At 38.5% G+C, this 22,781-nt stretch overlaps 1 pseudogene; it reads left to right on the top strand.

Moving 5' to 3' along the window:
• Positions 1-579: 579 nt before the first annotated feature.
• On the top strand, positions 580-22,574 carry LOC114290027 (perakine reductase-like; annotated as a pseudogene).
• The last annotated feature ends 207 nt before the right edge of the window (positions 22,575-22,781 follow it).

Below are 22,781 nucleotides of genomic sequence, written 5' to 3'. Positions count from 1 at the left end.
GACATCCATTGAATCCTAAGCACCGGTGGAAGGACGAATATGTCTTAAGGAAAGAGTGTCACACACTCGATTCGATCAGGTTTTATCTATTTATGTATTGTAAGTTTTGTTACATTATTTTGTCAATTTATTTCAGTTTTGGTTTTGCCCAAAAATTGTTTACATATTTTTAAATTATATTTTCCATATAATTTGGTACTATTTTTCCAACAATCTTAAGACAAATTTGGTCTTGTTTATGGTTTTTGGTGAAATATAACTGGTATGCATTCATAAGCCTCTCTGACTAAATGCTCAACTGGTGTTTGTGAGTTATTTGTGGACCGCAGATTGTATATTAGAGCCTTTGTTTGCTGTTCTATTATTGTCTTTCGAAAAATAGCAGTTTCTCTATAGTAACTAACTACTATCTACACAGTTTATATTTTGCAATTTTTACTTTAGAGGGTCCGTTCATAAAAATTGATACTTTTGTTTGTTTTTTCCTCTCCTCATAAAAGGAATTTAACTTTGATCTTTTTAGAAATTGGATATGGAGAAATTCTGGTTTGTACCTTTCCAGTCAACTGTTTTATGGTTATGGTGAATTTCCATAACCCAAATGTTGAAAGTATAATTGGGACATTGAAGGTTTCAGACATCTCGGGATGATGGCTTTTTGGCCAAAATGTGTAGTGTGTGTTGTCAAGAAGAGTGATATAACCCACAATGAAGTAACTTGAATAATCAGATTCACATCAGAATAAGAAGGTGAAGTTCTTCCTCGATTAATTTTAATCGGTTACACACACCTCTCTTCTCTTCCCTCTATTTATTTCTCCACTGAAACATCACACCACATCACACAACACAAAACAAAACCGAAATTGAAAAATTCGAACGTTACAGAGCCGCCACAGAGAGAGAAATGTCTTGTACCGTTGCAATCTCGAACTCACCTGTGTTCTCTCCAACTAGGGCTCTGACTACAGAAGCCTCTGAACAGGCTTAATAGGGCTTCTAATGATTGTGCGGTTTCGACTTCGTCTTTGTCTTCTTCTCCACCGGCGCTGTTGAAGAGGAAGAGACCGGCGAGGCTGGATATTCCAAATTCAGGAATGAGTTTTGGCGGTGGTTATGTGGCGACGCCGGTGGTGAGAGTGGAAAGCGGGGAGGTTGTGGAGGCTGAGAATAATGGGTATTCGGTGTTTTGTAAGAGGGGAAGAAGGGAAGCCATGGAAGATAGGTACTTGGCCCTCTTCAATCTTCAAGGAGATCCCAAATAGTGATGTGTTAATGCCTTTGAATCCGTCATTCAAAACCGAGAAACCAATCGGCATGTTGGTGTTTCGTTCAAAGGTGCCATTTCATTATTAACCCAAACTGTTTGGAACTTTAAGTTGGGTCCTTAATCGTTGAATTGAGTTTGGGTAATCCAATCATCCAAATATCAAATCTAATGATTTATTTATTTATAAGGGAAATTTTTTGTCGTTTATTAGTTGAACATAATGATCAATTTTTTGGAAAGACAATTGGAAATGTTTTAATTTAAATCTTTTAATTTAAAATAAATATATAAATATGGCATGTTTGTGTGTTTGGCACAATGGTTTTTTTCGATATTTTAAAGAAGTTATTTGATGATTTTAAAATATTTTTTAACAAATTCATAACATAAATTGGTGTGACTCACTGGTTGTCAATAGACTAGTAATGAAATTTTATGTCAATGTTTTTTATGCAAAACACCGAACCGATTGGTCATGCCAGTTGCTGCACAACTGGAGAAAACTATCGGTGTGGTGGTTTGTTTTAAATCATGTTTCTTTTTGTCATTAGATTCTGGATATGGGCCAATCTATTTGGTACCATTCAAAATATTCTGGGCTTAGATTTGGGTCCAATAGTAATGACAAATTATTGGGTTAGTGTTATGATTCTATTTATAACTTGTTTCTTCTTATTTAATTAAATGTTCTAATCGGGTATGACCATGATTAACTTTTATTTGAGGAATACTTTGCATTTAAATTTTATAATTGTTAGAATTTCAATTATGTATATTTGTTTATAAGTTAGTTTCTCAAGTTCCTCTTAAGGAAAGGCACAAATATTTGACAAATATTTTGTGGAAGTTTTCAAGAATGTGGTTTTAAAATCAAAATATATTTTCTAAAATCTGGTATGATATTTGGTTTGTGAATTCTTGAAACTTGAGAAAATATAGGGTATATGTTATATACTTGGGAAATTTTTTTGAATGTAATTTGATGTCATTCATTGATAAATTTGATATATCGATTTAGTGTGCGGTGTATTATAATTGGATGTCAATTATTTATCAAAGTGTTGATAAAAATGTGAACTTATGTGTTTTGACATAAGAAGAATTCTAACTATTCTTTGGAACAGCGACTGAAATTGGTGTGGTGATCGATAACTCCGTAATGAAATATTATATGAGTTAAAATATTTCATGGGTGAAAGACGCTTTGGTAATTGTCGACGTAGTCCCCAATACTAGATAAGACAAATAAGATGTGGATGTAATTATACAGTGATATTTATATTCCATGTTGAGATTGGAATTAAGGGTTGCAGTAAACAAAAAAAATTAATCATGGTTAAAGAAATCTTATTTGACAAAGTGTTGTGGCAACAACCGGTATTAGTCATTTCTTCTTTGTACTGCAAAAGCAAGTTATGAAGTCTAATTGTATTTTAGACAAATTAGTATTGTGATTATATTCACAAAGCAATTTACATCTTATTATTTAGTTCAAGCACGCCAATTAATGATATGTTCTGATTTATCTCAGAATTGTGAGGGTGTATTAATATTTTTGTGTAATTATACACCAACAAGAGAAATTAAGTTTCCTTGGAATGCTTAAAATGTGGGGGTGTTTGGAGGATTTTACCAAAGTAACGGCTCCGATTGTAGGTCCACAAAGAATCTCAATTCTCTCTATAGGACAAAGTTGGAATAGAAGAAAAAATGGTTTCATTAACTCCTAAGAAACAACTCTATGTTTATTATTTGAAAATGGGAGTGACATAAAGTAACAGTAAGTCTCAATGTAATCAAAGACTCAAACACCGTAGGACATTTACTTTCAGTTGTGAATATTGTCTAAGAATAATATAATGGATCCACTAAGAATAATATAATGGATCCACTAACTACTCAATGATATATACTTGAGAAGGTCAAACGAAAAATAGCGGCTGCTAAACAAAAGGTTTGACCAGAGAGCAAATGCGGAAAAGTTCATCGAGGGGAATGTGATTAAAGCCTATTACATCAGAGTCATCATAATGGTAACCCTACTTAAATGACTGGAGATCTCAAGAACTAAGTTCAAAGGGACAACTAAGTTTTGTGTGGCTCGCCAGAAATCACTAAAGGAGTTTATCTCTTATCTATTCCTATGATGAGAGTGATATCTGCAACATGTGTTGTATGTAGAGGACTTAGGGTATGTAACGCCCTCAAAATAATAACATTAAATCCAACAAATAAGACATGTATTGATATTCAAAAGTTCCACATTCTTTCATATCTCAGAGTTTCATTACAAAAAGTATTACATGTTAACAACAAAAGCAAAATGCCTTACAGGCTTACAGCTTTCCAAGTTAACACTTGGTTACAACAAAAGAGTTCTAACTCATTTACACATAAAGCCCTTGGCTTGAAATTACATGTAATACATCAAAAAGATAACGACATTAGTATGTCCGCCCCTAGCCTCCCAAGCTATGTCCTTGGAGGTGGCATGCTTCCTGTACCTGAAAATGATATTCCCATATAGGGTGAGCCACAGCCCAGTAGAAATACACTAAACCAACCATGAACAATGACTAAAATATTAGCAATTCATAGATGGTCAACACTGATACATTCACATAAATCACATATTTATGTCATACGACTTACGAGTCCAAGTTACCTTTCATTTTTCCCTTTTCAACAGATAAGCATGAGAGCTCTATCATTATCTCAACAGATATGTATAAAAAAAATATCCACATTCACAGATAAGCATATAAGCTATATCCACATTCCACACAGATATGTATAACCACAATATCCACAGATAAGCATATAAGCTATATCCACATTTCACAAAGATAAGCATATGAGCTCTATCTTCACTTCTCTAGACAAGCATATGAGCTGTATCTACGGAGTTCATCCCCTATCTTCTCCCAACACTATCCGGTTTAGAGGTACATCCCCTATCTTCCCCTAAACCGCGGAGTACATCCCCCATCTCCTCCTCTACACATAACGTATACAAACACAATGGTTCTATATACAATCACTCAATACATATAGTTAATGTATTCTATCAACCGTCAAGTTCCATGACACACTTCATTGATTAGTTTCAGTTTGCCTAATCATCATGCATTGTCTACAACAATCACGACTATCCTCCACCGATAGCCCAAAGCAGTTATTTCTAAACAGAAAATAAATGCACAAATGGATATTCAATCAACATTTCATTTCTTCATTTCTCACAATTAATTATCCCAATTAATTAAACAATGTAATTAGGTCAATTCCCATAATTAACATTTCAACCCTTAGGTCCCATTTTCATCAATGATTTAACATTCATTCCATTTCTCTATGCCAAACATGCATCTAGGTTTATTATGAATAAAACCCCAACTTTTGTAAAATTACACAAAAGCCCCAAACTTTCACAAATTTACCAAACCAACCCCAACATCTCAAAATACCAAAATTTAAAGACAAAATCCATAGAGAGGAGTAGGATATCCCTACCTCGAAGTTTGAGCCAAAAAGGAGATGAAGACTCGAAGACCAACGTGCTCCAAATCTAAACTTTTTCAGATTAAAACAAAGCTCTCAATGCCCTCTATCTTTTTAACAAAGACCCTAGGCTAGATTCACACTCTAGGGAGATCAATTCTTAGAGAGAATATAACTGTAGAGAGAGAGAGTCTCGGATCTAGGTTTTGAAAGAAAAAGGGAGTGAAAAAGTGATGTTTAAAATCGCTACTGTCCGCTGATATAAAACACGCTCGCTCGAGCGAAGACTTGGTCGCTCGAGCGACCAGACACAGAAAACTCTCGCTCGAGCCAAGAAGCTCTTGCTCGAGCCAAAAACTCAAAACTGCGCTCGAGCGAAAGAACGCTCGCTCGAGCCAACAACTCGAACTCTCAGGTCTGCAACCAGAAGCACGCTCGAGCAACAGACCTCTCGCTCGAGCGAAGAGCAAACCAGACCGCTCGAGCCAAGAAAAGCTCGCTCGAGCCAAGAAACACAACTCTCAGGTCCAGAACCAGGTGCAAGCGCTCGCTCGAGCGAAGCCACTATGGCTCGACCCACCAGACACAAACTCAACTCTCGCTCGAGCGGCCAACTCCTCGCTCGAGCGAAGGTCCAAAAATCTGGGCAGCAACACTAGGCTCCCAAACACAACCAACCTGAAACAAACCTGCCCAACACATCCTATAACTCAATAAACAAAGTAAAGAGGATGCAAACAAGATAATAAACAACTACCAACATCCACGGACACATGTCCGGATCACTGTACAACAAGGGTAAACCCGGGATCGCTATAACCTCCCCCCTTTAAAGAATTTCGTCCCCGAAATTAAGCACAAGTTTTCAAAAACAAGTTTTTCTCCAATTTAAACAATGTTACACTTTAACATTCAACATTTCGATCCATTACCGGTCATCCCCTCCATTTAACAAGAGGCATTTCACAATATGTACACAACATATGTACTTTCAACATGCATCAACATTACGTATTATCTTTCCAATTTCAACAATACAATCAACATATATAATGTTACATTCAACTTCCATATGAGGCAAGTTCCAAAACATACTTTCAATAAACCAAACATTTTCAATGTTTCACAACTTAAGACATATATAAAAGCTCTTAAGTTCAACAAAATGCGAAATTTAAATACAAGATCACATATCAACAAACAAGTCCGGATATTTCTCTCGAACTTCCAACTCACGTTCCCAAGTGGCTTCCTTCACTCCGTGATGTTTCCACAAGACTTTCACCAAAGGAATGGTCTTGCCACGCAGGACCTGATCCCGCTTATCCAAGACCCGAACCGGTCTCTCCTCATACGAGGCATCCTCATCTACCTCTAAATCGGTCCAATCCAACACATGTGATGGATCTGGCTCATACTTCCGAAGCATACACACATGAAACACGTCATGTACTCCGGACAACTGCGGCGGTAAGGCTAACCGATAAGCAACCTCGCCAATCCTCTCAAGGATCTCAAAAGGACCAATAAACCGAGGGGATAACTTCCCACTCTTCCCAAATCTCATCAAGCCTCGCCTAGGTGATATCTTCAGAAAGACATGATCACCTACCTCAAACGCCAAAGGCCTCCTCCTACGGTCAGCATAAGATTTCTGCCGACTCTGGGCTGTAACAAGCCTCCTACGGATAAGCTCAACTTTCTCCGTCGTCTCCCTAACCAACTCCGGACCCAACAAAGGTGCATCACCCACCTCGGCCCAACAAATTGGAGACCTACACGGTCGGCCATACAAGGCCTCAAACGGTGCCATACCGATGCTAGACTGAAAACTGTTGTTGTAGGCAAACTCTACCAAGGGCAAGTGCCTCTCCCACGTCCCACCGAAGTCAAGGACACAACCCCGAAGCATATCCTCGAGGATCTGAATAGTACGCTCGGACTGCCCGTCAGTCTGAGGATGATAAGCCATACTAAAGGTCAACTTAGTACCCAAGGCACTCTGCAAACTCTGCCACAACCTAGCAGTAAAACGAGGATCTCTATCTGAGACGATCGTCACTGGGACCCCGTGCAATCTCACTACGTCCCGAATATACAAGTCGGCTAGATGATCTACCGAATCTCTCACGCGCATAGGAATGAAGTGCGCCGACTTAGTCAACCGGTCTACAACCACCCAAATAGCATCACTACCCCATTGAGTCCTCGGAAGACCTACAACGAAGTCCATAGTGACATGCTCCCACTTCCACTCGGCAATAGGCAAGGGTTGCAACAAACCCGCTGGCCTCTGATGCTCGGCCTTCACTTGCTGGCAAGTAAGACACTTCGATACAAAAACAGCCACTTCTCTCTTCATACCCCGCCACCAAAACTGGCGACCCAAATCCTGATACATCTTAGTACCTCCCGGATGCACCGCAAGGCGCGAAAGATGAAACTCTCGGAGTACTTCCTCACGGCAAGACTCCGGTACAAACAAACGGTCTCGGTATCTCACACTCAGGTCGGGATACATCGTCAAACCCTTCTCAACTTTCCCACTGGAGATCTTCTCTCGGAGGGATTCTACCTCAAGGTCACCTCTCTGTGCCTCTAACACTCTAGTCACAAGTGTAGGCTGCGCAACAACAGAAAACAAGGCCGCAGCCTCAACAGATTCGCCCAGCAGCAAATCAAACTCACCAAGTGCTCCCAACATCTCCCATTCCCGGATGGCTATACTAGCTACATCACTAATGGATTTCCTACTAAGGGCATCGGCCACAACATTGGCCTTTCCCGGATGATAGTGCAACTCAAAATCATAATCCTCGATGAACTCCATCCATCTCCTCTGCCTCAAATTCAAGTCTTTCTGTGTAAACAGATACTTCAAACTCTTGTGGTCCGAGAACACCTCGAACCTCTCACCATAAAGGTAGTGCCTCCAAATTTTCAAGGCAAAGATCACTGCCGCTAACTCTAGGTGGTGTGTGGGGTAGTTCTTCTCGTGTATTTTCAACTGACGTGAGCCATAAGCTACCACTTTCCCCTCTTGCATCAACACACAACCCAAACCCTCTCGTGAGGCATCACAATAAACCGCATAACCCAACCCTCTCTCCGGAATAATCAACACCGGAGCGGTGGTCAATCTAACTTTCAGCTCTTGGAACGACTTTTCACAAGTCTCACTCCACACAAACTTGACTCCCTTCCGAGTCAGTCTAGTCAACGGTGACGCTAACCTGGAGAAATCTTTCACAAACCGACGGTAATACCCAGCCAATCCCAGAAAACTGCGGATCTCAAACACACTCTTAGGCTGTGCCCAATCTTGCACTGCCTCAACCTTGGATGTATCAACAGACACCCCTTTCCCGGATACCACGTGGCCTAAGAATTTGACTTCCCTCAGCCAGAACTCACACTTCCCAAACTTGGCATACAGCCTATGGGCTCTAAGCAACTCAAGCACCACTCTCAAGTGTTCCTCGTGCTCCTCCTCTGAAGGTGAATAGATAAGGATGTCGTCCACGAAAACGACTACAAATCGGTCTAAGAACTCCCGGAAAATCTGGTTCATCAAGTCCATAAAGACTGCCGGTGCATTGGTAAGCCCAAATGGCATCACCAGAAACTCGTAATGGCCATACCGCGTACGGAATGCCGTCTTCGGAATATCCTCTTCCCTGACCCTCAACTGGTGGTAACCCGATCTCAAGTCTATCTTAGAGAAACAACGGGAACCCTTCAACTGGTCAAACAAATCATCTATACGGGGCATAGGGTACTTATTCTTAACCGTAGCCCGATTCAACTTCCGGTAGTCAATACACAATCTCAAGTGGCACCATCTTTCTTTTTAACAAAGAGGGCCGGCGCTCCCCACGGCGAAACACTAGGGCGAACAAAGCCCTTATCGAGCAATTCCTGGAGCTGAACTTTCAACTCAACCAACTCTGCTGGAGCAAAACGGTAAGGTGCCATAGAAATCGGCGCCGTGCCGGGCACTAAATCAATAGAGAACTCTATCTCTCGGTGAGGTGGCAAACTGACAAGATCTTCGGGAAAGACGTCTGAATACTCACAAACCACCCTCGGCAACACAATCTGAGTCTCAACACACTCACTACTCTCAAAGCTAGCAAGTAGACTACTAAGCTCACTTCGCCCTCGCGAATCATACCCCGGTGGCAAAACACTACCAACCCGGTCTCCCAAGAAATGGAACCACTCCCCGCTCAAGGTACATAACGTGACCCTCTGGCGGTAGCAATCGATAACAGCCCGGTATGACGATAGCCAGTCCATACCCAAAATAACATCAAAACCCTACATAGGCATGACAACAAACGGAAAAGGAAGCCTATAGTCGGCGACCTCTATGTCACATCCTCTAACACCCTGTTTCAGGATCAACTCACCACCCAAAGGCGATACCACACAAATAGGAGATGCTAACTGTGCTAACTCCAATTCCAAAACAGATGCAAATGCAGCAGATACAAAAGAATGAGATGCACCCGTGTCTATCAACACACTAGCAACCGAGTTGCAAAACAGAAAAGTACCTCTCACTACTAATGGAGCCGGTACTAAATCCTGCGCGGTAACAGCATACACGCGCCCCGTAGGCCCCTGGTCTACCTGCTCACCTCTCGGAGCAAAAGACTGCTGCACAGTCTGGGATGACGAAGCTCCCAGATTGGCCCTCGAGGCCTGCACAGACTGAGCTGGCCGAAAACCCTGCGTCTGCCTAGAACTAGACGCTCCCGAAGTGGCACTCAACTGCGGGCAAAACCTCTTCAGGTGCCCAGGCTGTCCACACTGATAACAAGATAAGGGCTGCCCCCTGCCCAAACTCTGACTCTGCGGTCTAGCTGAAGAAGAAGCAGCTCTCTGACCCCCACCCTTCTGCGGGCAAACAGAAACCTTGTGACCCAACTGGCCACACTTGTAACAGGTGAAATCCCCCTGACCACCTCTCCCGGAGCCTGCACTCGGCACTGGGAAGGTCGATCTAGCAACACCACCCTGCGACTGCTGAGGGTTAGAACCCCTCTGCCTCCTGCCATCACCCTGGCCATCTTGGCTCCTCTTGGAGCCTCTCTTCCCCTCATCCTCCTCCTGCATCATGAGCTCCATATGAGCTGCAGCATCCACTAGGTGTCTATACTCCCGGATGTAAGACCCACCAACTCTCAACTTGAGGCCCCGCCTCAACTTCCGCTCAAACTCATAGCAACGGCATTCCTCAGACGCCACTAGTTCAGGTGCAAACCTGGACAGACTGGTAAAAGTAGCCTCAAACTCGGCCACTGACAAGCCCTGCTGATTAAGCCGGCTAAACTGATCCCTCAGCTTCTCCCTAGCTGCTGCAGACAAAAACCTCTCCTGAAAAGCATTTATAAACGCCTCCCAAGTACCACCAACATGAGCCTTCTCGTACTTCCACCATTGACCCGCATCTCCCTTCAGTTGGAAGGATGCCAAGGTCACTTTCAGTGCTCCGTCCTCGATGCCAAGCATCTCGAACGTCTTACTCATTTGCTCTAGCCACTCATCAGCTTTCAGTGGCTCCTTCGGATCCCCGATAAACTCATCCGGATTAGACCGGAAGAACTCCCTCTTCAAGAAAGAAGGCCCTGCCTCAGTTGCCTGATTCCCAGCTCTAAGAATACCCAAAGCTCCTGCTATCTCTCTGGCCAAGGCACCCATAGCCTGCTGACCCACTGGCTCGGCCACATTGGCCTGACCAACTCCCTCCTGTACTGCCGGAATCTCACCAGGTAACGGTACTTCCTGCCTCGCAGGTCTACCACGCCTAGCACCTCTTCCTCGTCCTGACATCCTAATAAAGGTAACACAGAACATTAGCACATTCATAAATGTGCCGAAACTAAACACTCATGTCCTAATGCATGGACAACTGTAATTCATTCCACGTAAGCACATAAACACATAAGCACTTACGAATTTCATTTCCGGATAATGATAGTCCCAAGGCGTTACTAGAGTTCCGGTTAGAAACAGCATTGATCAAGTGCTTTTCCAACAAGACTCCCAGAAATCCAAGGATCCAATCAACATCCTAGAAACTAAATCCCATACCTACATAGTCACATAAGCATGTTATCAATTAAGCACATAGCATATGATACTACATCTAAGTCTCTATCAAGCGAGACAAACCCATTGTGATCCTAATCACTTCCCACGTACCCAAAGTATTCGAACCCGGTACGCTCTGATACCAAGTTGTAACGCCCTCAAAATAATAACATTAAATCCAACAAATAAGACATGTATTGATATTCAAAAGTTCCACATTCTTTCGTATCTCAGAGTTTCATTACAAAAAGTATTACATGTTAACAACAAAAGCAAAATGCCTTACAGGCTTACAGCTTTCCAAGTTAACACTTGGTTACAACAAAAGAGTTCTAACTCATTTACACATAAAGCCCTTGGCTTGAAATTACATGTAATACATCAAAAAGATAACGACATTAGTATGTCCGCCCCTAGCCTCCCAAGCTATGTCCTTGGAGGTGGCATGCTTCCTGTACCTGAAAATGATATTCCCATATAGGGTGAGCCACAGCCCAGTAGAAATACACTAAACCAACCATGAACAATGACTAAAATATTAGCAATTCATAGATGGTCAACACTGATACATTCACATAAATCACATATTTATGTCATACGACTTACGAGTCCAAGTTACCTTTCATTTTTCCCTTTTCAACAGATAAGCATGAGAGCTCTATCATTATCTCAACAGATATGTATAAAAACAATATCCACATTCACAGATAAGCATATAAGCTATATCCACATTCCACACAGATATGTATAACCACAATATCCACAGATAAGCATATAAGCTATATCCACATTTCACAAAGATAAGCATATGAGCTCTATCTTCACTTCTCTAGACAAGCATATGAGCTGTATCTACGGAGTTCATCCCCTATCTTCTCCCAACACTATCCGGTTTAGAGGTACATCCCCTATCTTCCCCTAAACCGCGGAGTACATCCCCCATCTCCTCCTCTACACATAACGTATACAAACACAATGGTTCTATATACAATCACTCAATACATATAGTTAATGTATTCTATCAACCGTCAAGTTCCATGACACACTTCATTGATTAGTTTCAGTTTGCCTAATCATCATGCATTGTCTACAACAATCACGACTATCCTCCACCGATAGCCCAAAGCAGTTATTTCTAAACAGAAAATAAATGCACAAATGGATATTCAATCAACATTTCATTTCTTCATTTCTCACAATTAATTATCCCAATTAATTAAACAATGTAATTAGGTCAATTCCCATAATTAACATTTCAACCCTTAGGTCCCATTTTCATCAATGATTTAACATTCATTCCATTTCTCTATGCCAAACATGCATCTAGGTTTATTATGAATAAAACCCCAACTTTTGTAAAATTACACAAAAGCCCCAAACTTTCACAAATTTACCAAACCAACCCCAACATCTCAAAATACCAAAATTTAAAGACAAAATCCATAGAGAGGAGTAGGATATCCCTACCTCGAAGTTTGAGCCAAAAAGGAGATGAAGACTCGAAGACCAACGTGCTCCAAATCCAAACTTTTTCAGATTAAAACAAAGCTCTCAATGCCCTCTATCTTTTTAACAAAGACCCTAGGCTAGATTCACACTCTAGGGAGATCAATTCTTAGAGAGAATATAACTGTAGAGAGAGAGAGTCTCGGATCTAGGTTTTGAAAGAAAAAGGGAGTGAAAAAGTGATGTTTAAAATCGCTACTGTCCGCTGATATAAAACACGCTCGCTCGAGCGAAGACTTGGTCGCTCGAGCGACCAGACACAGAAAACTCTCGCTCGAGCCAAGAAGCTCTTGCTCGAGCCAAAAACTCAAAAGTGCGCTCGAGCGAAAGAACGCTCGCTCGAGCCAACAACTCGAACTCTCAGGTCTGCAACCAGAAGCACGCTCGAGCGACAGACCTCTCGCTCGAGCGAAGAGCAAACCAGACCGCTCGAGCCAAGAAAAGCTCGCTCGAGCCAAGAAACATAACTCTCAGGTCCAAAACCAGGTGCAAGCGCTCGCTCGAGCGAAGCCACTATGGCTCGACCCACCAGACACAAACTCAACTCTCGCTCGAGCGGCCAACTCCTCGCTCGAGCGAAGGTCCAAAAATCTGGGCAGCAACACTAGGCTCCCAAACACAACCAACCTGAAACAAACCTGCCCAACACATCCTATAACTCAATAAACAAAGTAAAGAGGATGCAAACAAGATAATAAACAACTACCAACATCCACAGACACATGTCCGGATCACTGTACAACAAGGGTAAACCCGGGATCGCTATAGGGTAAGCTATGCTTTTAATGAACACTTATATCTTGAAAACCCTAGACGGGTATCTTTCAAGAGGAGCATTTAAAAGACTTGAAATAAGGATCACCTATATGAGTGTGAAGGGGTCGCTTCTATGAGAATTGATAAGGCAAAATTCTCTAAAGCACTCGTGAAATACCAGGAGATGCCCAAGGCCAAAGCGGGTACAACCGTGAGAACTAAACTGTGTCTGAAGATATTCTGTGTGAATTCTATTGTCTTGGCTTACACAAATGGCTTAACAGTTCAAGGCATCACGTCCACTGATTAGCTAGTAAGTTCAATAGGCTTTCACTAGGGAAGATTCAAAGCCAAAAACTACCTATCCCGATGCAGGGTATTTCCTTAATGTACTCTCTCTTTGTCTGCATGTTGTTGCATGTCCTTCCCGTAAATTTCGTTTATGTGGTGGATTGTTGGAAAATTTGAATTAAATCTACTTCAATGGTTGTGTCTCTTTACATGGAAGGGTGTGTCCTTTTGAAGGGTCACAACCTTTTTAAAGAGTCATGGAGGAATCTATAAATTCTATCCCCCTCACTTCAATTTATATAGAGAATTGCAATTTTCTTCTTCACTTTGCATTTATTCTTCATATTTCCAGAGTCTAATTTTCCTATAAAGAGAGTACATACACAGCGAAGTTCACTAAGCTTGCAATAGTAGTCCTGCTAGTGCAAGACATTGATCGTTGTCTCCTGGGAGATAGACGTCCATTAAATCCTAAGCCCCGGTGAGAGGACGAATCTGTCTTAAGGAAAGAGTGTCACACACTCCACTCGATCAGGTTTTATCTATTTATGTGTTGTAAGTTTTGTTACATTATTTTGTCAATTTATTTCAGTTTTGGTTTTGCTCAAAAACTATTTACATATTTTTTAAATTATATTTTCCATATAATTTGGTACTATTTTTCCAACATAAGAAAGATGTGTTGAATTTGAGAACCTGTTAATAGTTATTTATAACTGGATGTGGACTTTTAAATTAATCGAATTATAATTTGGGGAAAAAAAAGTGTGAACAGTTAAAAAATTTATGGGTGTTCTTGAAAACAGAAAAAGAAAAGAGTGATGAATTTTCAGAAAATGTTCAGATTGGATTTCGATCTTAGTAGTGGCTTCAAATCAAGCTTTTAATCCTCTTCAGCCTTGAAAAATTAGTTTTATTGATTTATTTAAATATTTTTCTGGCTGGGCTATATACACTGGGGCTTTGTTCATCCTATAGTTTTCAAGTTCTATACAAAGAATTTTATTAGTTAAGCTAATTTTACTGTTGAAATACTACTTGCAAAGCTTCGATTCATCAACAAAAATGGACTACAATAGCAAATGGACAACGTGTCTTTCTCATTATTATTTTTTTTTTCCAGGTTTCAAAATTGGGTTACGGTTATATGGGGCTTACTAGTATGTACAATTCTCTCATCCCTAAAGAAGATGGCATTGCAATAATCAAGTATGCATTCAGTAAAGGAATCACTTTCTTTGATACATCAGATAGTTATGGAGCAGACAACGCTAATGAAATATTGGTGGGAAAGGTAATGCTTTCATTCATATGGTACCAGAGCATTTTGGGCTTGCTATGAAATTTGGTTATAGCCATTTATCACATTCAATGTATTCTATTAATAGAGAAAAATAAAGAATTTGAACTTGATAAGTTTTAAGAAAATGAAAGATTTTGTTGAAATTGTTTGTTTTGAGAATTCCTGAAACATGAGTTCTTCTCTGCTCTACATTGGGACAAAGGACCATTAGCACTATGTTGTCATCTATTCTAAGTCTAGTTTTCTAATCACACTTTCTCTGCCTTCATTTTTTTCTTTTTGTTTCTGTTCCTATTTTTTATGTTGCCCATAGTGTTTTCTAGACTATATCTAACAACAAATCTTTTTTTGGGAGGAAAAATGTTTTGTACTTTTGAAAGGTAGAACGTTTTTTGAACTAAAGTCTTACTAATTCCACCACACTGCCACTACTACTACCCCACTGCCAGTCACCGGTGCTGCCCCACCACCACTACCACAACAACTACAACCATTGACACATTAGTTTCAAAGTCGTAATCAAACATATGAATGAAAATATTTTATAATCCGTAGAAACGAATGGAGTGTAAATATGTAGAATATGATACATACAGTGGATGTTGTCTAGAAAATTATCTTTTTGTTGGCTGTTTTCAAAGAAAAAATGAATCTATTTTTGGGTATTTTGTGTGTTAGTTATTTTACTTGTAGATCCTAAAACTTGTAGGCATTAAAGCAGTTGCCTTGAGAAAAGATCCAGTTAGCTACAAAATTTGGAATAGTCAAACTTGACCCTACTCAAATTGTGGTGAATGGAAGTGTTGAATATGTGCGCTCCTGTTGTGAGGCTAGCCTGAAGCGCCTTGGTGTCGACTACATTGAACTATGTACATCAGATTGACAAATTAGTCCCTATAGAGGAGACTGTAAGTGACTTGTCTCTTTTTTCCATTTATCAACACACCCTCAAGTCCTGTTCTTTTGGCTCCCAACTTTAAGCTGGCTTTGATTTTAGTGAATTTCTTTTCAATTTTTAGTCAAATTTTTTGTACATTTTAGGTTTGTATAGACAAGATGACCCTAAAATTTAACATTTTTTTTTTATTTTGACAAAATAGCCAACTGTCTTATTGATTTTCTTTTTGTTCTTTCTCTTGAAAGGAATGGTACCTTAGTAGCTACTCATTTCGAATTAGTTGGAATACTTTCCTCAAATAAAAGTGATGTTCGAAATATTTACTAATTGATGCTGAATTTTTTTCATGAATGGCAGATGGGGGAACTTAAGAAATTGGCTAAAGAGGGTAAAATCAAATACATTGGTTTATCAGAAGCAAGCCCAAACACAATAAGGAGGGCACATGTTGTTCATCCTATAACTGATTTACAAATGGAGTATTCCCTTTTGACTCGTGACATTGAAGAAGAAATAATCCCGATTTGCAGGTGCTTCATTTTGCTTCCAAAATTTACTTGCATTTTATCCAAAATGTTGGAGATTCCTGCCCAATTGTTACTCTTCATTAAAATAATCCTCAAAAACACCGCTTTAACGGGAGCCTCATGCTTTGGATCACCTTTTTTGCTTATAGAAAGATGTTTATCATAAGAAGACACCTTACTTTCTGTTTGAACTCCAAATTCTTGTAATCATTTTTTGTGATTTCTTCTTTATTGGAATTTCCATCTTAAACTTGTAGCCATTTTATTATTTTTGATAAGACGTCCAATTTCTTTTGTTTTCTCCTTTCACCTTATTTTTTTCTAAAACATGTGTTGGTTATCAGGGAACTTGGAATTGCAATAGTTCCATATTCCCCCACTGCTCATGGGTTTTTTGGTGGCAAGGCAGTTGTGGAGACCGTCCCTACAAATAGCTTCATGGTATTGAACTGGATCTTTATCTTTTATTTTCTTTCAATTTAATTAATGTCAGATAAAAATCATCTTTTTGAACTAATGTTCTATTTGTTTCAGCAAAAAGTAAAAGTCAACGGAAAACATTTTCTGTGGTCAACAGAAAACAAACTTATTTAAGTCTTATTATTATTATTATTATTATTATTATTATTATTATTATTATTATTATTATTATTATTATTATTATTAAAGTTTTTGAAAGGTAGAAAACGTTTTCTAAACTAAGGTCTTAGTAACACCACCGCACTACCACCTCTCCTTCCACCTCCACCTCCACCTCCACTGCCCTACCACAACCACCAATGCCATCACTAATACAGCAACTAGTAGTACATTAGTTTCAAGGTCACAACCAAATATAGGAAAATATTTTTTGTTGAAACAAATTTAGTTCAAATTCATTCAGATATTTCCTCGTTTTGGTTAGTCAAATAATTATATGAATGAATGACTAACTTAATCTTTCTATCAGCTATCACATCCTAGGTTTACAGGGCAGAATTAAGAGCACAACAAGATCTTTTATCTTCGAATAAAAGAGTTGGCTAAGAAGCATAGTTGCACCCCTGTTCAACTCGCACTTGCATGGATTCTTCATCAAAGGGATGATATGGTACCTATACCTAGTGAGTGACTCGTCAAAATTTTGATTTCTTGGTAATGAAGTGATTGTGAAAAGCTATGTCAAAAATGCTACAAGTTTGATAAGTAGGAGATTGTGGTCTTTCTTACAATTCAACGTAAACCTTGCCGAAATATGATTTTTTGGCTTTTGAATTAAATTAAACATAATTTCTATTGAATGATTACTTTTGATTAGTTTTTCTAAAAATTCGTTGATTTTTTTTTATCATATTTGGATGTATAGGATGTTTTAATAATTTGTGTAGTGGATGTTTATGCAATCAAGGCAAAGTTAATCAATTTTAGAATTCTAGGAAGTTAAAACAAAACCAGCTCAAAGAACCATGGGATCTCTTCTTGTATTGAGTTCTTGAAATCAAACAAGTTCTACGAGTGTTCTATAACTTGCCCCGAAACAATGTAATGAGGAAGGAAAGGAAATAAAGGGATGAGAGAGAGAGAGAGAGAGAATGAATGAATCCTTATTGATTTTCCCAAAAACAGGTTTTGAAAACAATCCCAAAACTTTCCAAATGTGCTCCTAAATGTTGGCCTTGTTTGGCAAAGGCTAAAATAGCCAATTTTAGGCTAAAATCCACAAAAAGACAAAATAGGCTAAAATAGTCAATAAGACAAAATGTCATATCAAACCCATAATCATTTCACTTTTTCTCTCACGAACATCACATTGTATCAAAGGCTACAACCCAAGTCCATCAAACATCATAGGGAGATTGTATCAAAGGCAAATCTTAGGGGCTGTCAATGTAATTTATCTATTAAAAAAAAAAAGAAGGAAAAAGAAATTTTTGTTTTATTACAGCATTGGTGGTAGTGGAAGGGAGGGCTTTCATTTGTGGCGCTGGCGATGACCATGGCAGTCTTATTGGTAGTGGTGGTGGTGGGATTTTGGGCCAATATTTCCCTAGTCTGCAAAATTGTCAAGTTTTAACCCTTGAACCAGTGACTCTCCTTATAGCTTTTCTTATTAACCACCCAATTCTCTGCAACATGCTCTGTTTGCCTTCTTGCTCCTTGACCTCATGGAGGAACTTAACTCAACAATATATATATTGACAATAGAATGGATGTCCATAACAATATATATCATCACAATTAAAAAGTAATAGCCAATAGCAACAGTAATACAACCACACAATAGGTTTTAATACATAAATAATAAAAAGAAAAGTCATTGGAAATCCAAATACAACAAACATGACAAGCACACCAACATGACAACAAATAAAAGAAAAAAGAACTCCAAGTCTCCAACAGCACAACAGGCACACAAGCATCACCAACCACTTTCATTTGTTTCCTCCAACTTTCATTCCTGTTAAATAAATAAAATGAAAAAAAAAAAACTAAGATGTAAGAATGTGTTAAAAAATGAAAAAAAAAATTCTTAAAGATGTATGTAAAAAATGATATCAACTATCACACAAGTGACACACGTGAGGTGGGTCAGTCCAAGATGATTTGTCATTAGAAAAAGAGCCCTCTTTGAGGATAATGGTGGAAAGAAGAGGAATCTCAGCAACTTGGAACCTGATTTTTAGGAGATCTTTATTTGCTTGGGAGGAGGAGGCACTGGAAAGACTCATTACCATGTTGGACTCTGCCTTACCTTCCTTTTCAATTAAAGAGGATTGCTTATTTTGGAAGGCTTCCCTATCATGTCAGTTTTCTGTGTCTACAGTTTATAATAAGAATGCTTCTAGAAATAACATTGGGATCACTAAACTGCTTTGGAACAATATTACGCCACCAAAAGTGTAATTCTTTGGTTGGTTGGCTTGGAAAGGGAGAGTTAAAACAGTTGTCTATCTCCAAAGATTATGGGTAATTGGCCAGAATGTAAGTGCTGAATGCATTTTCTGTAAGGCTGAAGTTGAATCTGTGAATCATGTGTTGATGTGGTGTCCCATTATCTGGAGGCTTTGGTCCAATCTTATGAATTGGTGGGGTTTAATTTGGGTAATGTCTAATAAGGTGGTTGGTTACTTGAGTGGTGGAGGGGTTTTAAATGGAAGAAGTTGGAAAATAAAATTTGGAATGCCATACCACTAGCAGTATTGTGGGCCATTTGGAAACTTAGAAATGAGTGCATCTTTAATGGGAAGCAGATTTAGATGGAGGAGCTTTGTGAGTTGATAAAAGTAAGAATTGCTCTATGGGTCAAATCTCACTATAAGGACTGCACGTACTCAGTACATGACCTGATATCTAATTTGTATCAGGTTAGGTTCTCCTCTACTAACCTGCAGCTGAGTTAAAGAATGAGGAGCAGAGCATGAGGAACAGAGTTTGATCTTATTTGTGTTACTGCTGCTGGTTTTGTGCTTACTACTAGTGTACTAATGTATCTAAGTGGGCTGATGATATTCCTCTAGACTGTGTCTATGTTGTTTTGTGCTGCCTTGTGATTGTTGAGCTTGGTGTTTGGGCTGCTTGGTGGTGGTGGTGGTGTTTTACTTTGAGTTTGTTGTTGTTTGTTATCTCTTTTTGTTGGTTGCTCACCAACTTTGAGGTTTGTACTAGCAAGTGATTGTGTATGCTTTTTGGTGCCAATCTAGTTGGGATCTTGAAATTATATTGTAATGCTCTTTGCACTTTCCTCCCCTTTATTGATGTAATTTATACTTTGTAAGCTTGATTTCATGAATAAAGTTTTTCTTTTGCTGATCAAAAAAAATATATATATTATTATATGCCGATTACATCACTTGAGGTAGGACAATTGTTGACGTGGAACTGTGAGGTGGAAACGTTATCTAAGATATAGCACTACCGCCTTACTTTTTACACATCACCAATATTAATTTCAACCGTAACTAATATATATTATAACATGATTATCCCATTTCCTAAGCACAATTTTTGAGATAACTAAATGATTGAATCTTAATATCTCTTCACAAATCTTTTCATTTGCCTAACTCACTAAACTAGCAAGGAACTATAAATGCTTGGATTCATCATTTGGCAGATAAGAAAACAAGCTCTATCAAAACAAGTCCATATACGAATTAGTTTAATAATAATATATATATTAAAAAAAACACCTAAAACTCTTGTTTTGTTTATCACCAAAATTGGTAAGAAACTAAAGTAGTTGTATAAAAAATAAAATCAAAAAATCAAAATACTAACTGTCTATCCAAATACAAAGCATTAAAAATAAAAAGACATGTATTCTCTTTTATTTTGATTCATAATCATTTAATTTTCTTTTCTTTTCTTTTGTCACCTAATCACCAGAAGAGAAATCATAATCTTATTATTTCACTACTCACCTAGCTAGTTTACTAAGCATACATTGTTAAGAAAACACACACACACGTTTGTGTATATATATATATATATATATTTAATTATACATAGAACTTCAAATGAACTTAATTGTAGAATATCCAGTTGAAAAGCTTTATTAACTATGTTAAAACTAGAATATTTAGGAAAGTGATTTATAAAAAATGAAATCTTTTATTTACAATATATTTATTGGAAGCAACTATTATCCACCTATAACTTGTTTTCTTTTTTAGTAAGAAATGAAACCTACTAATTTTTGGGGACATGGATGGACCTTAATCTCTTTGGGATGCTAACATTGTTAGGGTTGTACAAACCCCGAATCAAAGGCATTCCTCCTTCATCCACTTGTAACTCCTTCACATGACAGTTGAGAAGTTGTAAAATTTCGAGTTGAGGGAACCCTCTTATAGTGTAAGCAAATTTATTTACTCTGTAATAGTCAGCCAAGTCAAGAATTGTCAGCTTTGGAAGCTTCTCCAATGGTGGCATAGGATCTTCCTCCATTACCCATCCATCTAAGAAGAGGTATTTGGGATTCAGTAAGAATTTGTCCATCTCTATTGGTAGGCTTCCTATTTGTTCATCTAACCTCAATTGAAGGAGGTGCTGGCAGTGAGAAAGTGATTGCAGTGTAGGACTCCAAACAGTGTCCCTAAACACGTGCAAACATAATGTTTGGAGGCTTCTTAATCTACCGATGGAGTCTAGAATGAACCCCTTGCTTTCTCCCTTAAATACTGCGTAAAACTCGCGGAGATTGATTTCCTTTACGGTGTGTTTAGTTGGAAGATTTGGGAAGGGGTTTGGAAAGAGAAAGGGAAAAGTTAAGTGAAATGTGAATAAAATATACATACATTTCACATAGTTTCACACATTTTTTCCCTTTTTCTTTCCAAATCCCTTCCCAAATCCCCCAACCAAAGTGTTAATGGATTAAATTCCATCCAGTCACCAACCACAATGTAGTTTAGAGTTTGAAGGTTTGTTAGGTTTTCCACTGGGAAAGGCCACTTAAAGCATCCAATTAAATGTCTCAACTGTTTTACATTGCATATCTCATCTGGTAACATAATTGGGTGATCCATATTATCTGATAACATAAATGGGTAACCCATATTGAAATATTCTAGGGTTTGTAGGGTTTGCAAGTTACCTATGGATGGTGAAATTTTATTTATTTTGGACTCACTTATCCTAAAGTACCTCAAGTGAATGAATTTCTTTATTGCATCAAAGAAGATTTCTTTGAAAGGGGCAAAACCTTCTTTTTTCAAGATCTAACTCTCTCAACAATCTCAATTTTTTGTACAGAAATTCTATTTCTCCTATTTTGGCAGATCCATTTTCCGAGTTGAAGAACAAAAGGGTTCATAAAGGCAACTTTGATGAATGATCAAAGGAATCAAACATTTTTAATCCACAGCTACGAGAAGCTAGTCTTCAATGTTTGCAGGGAGATGGTATGGAATAAACATTTCCATCATAGGAAATTTAACTCCTTCGACTTTTCAATTGCAAATCTCAAAGAAGATCATGCCCTCGGCAATTTCTAATTCTCCTCTAGTTTCTTTTAGCTACTTGAATCAAATTTCTGTCAATCAGCTCATTTAAATATTCTGCAGTCGTATCCTCTAATGTTTCTCTACCTACTTGTTGTATGAAACCTTCTGCCAACCAAAATCGTACTCTTCTAGTATTCAATATTTTTTAAAAAATAAGTTTTTAAAACAAAACTAAAAATTCCAAATGTGCTCCTAAATGTTGTATTCTGAATGGTTAAGTTGTATTTAACCTCGCATTGTATATTTGCAGGAACAACTAAGATTAAAAACCTTAATGAGAATATTGGTGCCTTGAGAGTGAAGCTCACAAAAGATGGTTTAAAAGAGATATCTAATGCAATGCCTATCCTCGAGATCGCAGGGCTTGGGATATATGAAAGTTTTACTCATGTCTCATATATTTTTTTCAGACACACCGCTGCCAAAGAATTCCAAGTGATTGGCTTTATATATATTTTTTTGTGATGGAATTAATGTTAACAGTATTTTTGATCAATTTTGTATTTCCTCTTGTAGCTTGTTGTGGCTTTGGTGTGTTGTCTTAATAACATTGTGGCCACTGTGGCTGAAACCCATGCATGTTTGGATGTGTTCCGATGGTGTCAAGTTTGGGATATTCGAGTTCTCCAAATTTTCATAGATTGCT

The sequence above is a fragment of the Camellia sinensis genome, chromosome 5, assembly GCF_055761805.1.
Source record: "Camellia sinensis isolate YWXY chromosome 5, ASM5576180v1, whole genome shotgun sequence".
NCBI lineage: Eukaryota > Viridiplantae > Streptophyta > Magnoliopsida > Ericales > Theaceae > Camellia > Camellia sinensis.
This window is presented reverse-complemented; position numbering and strand designations above follow the sequence as displayed.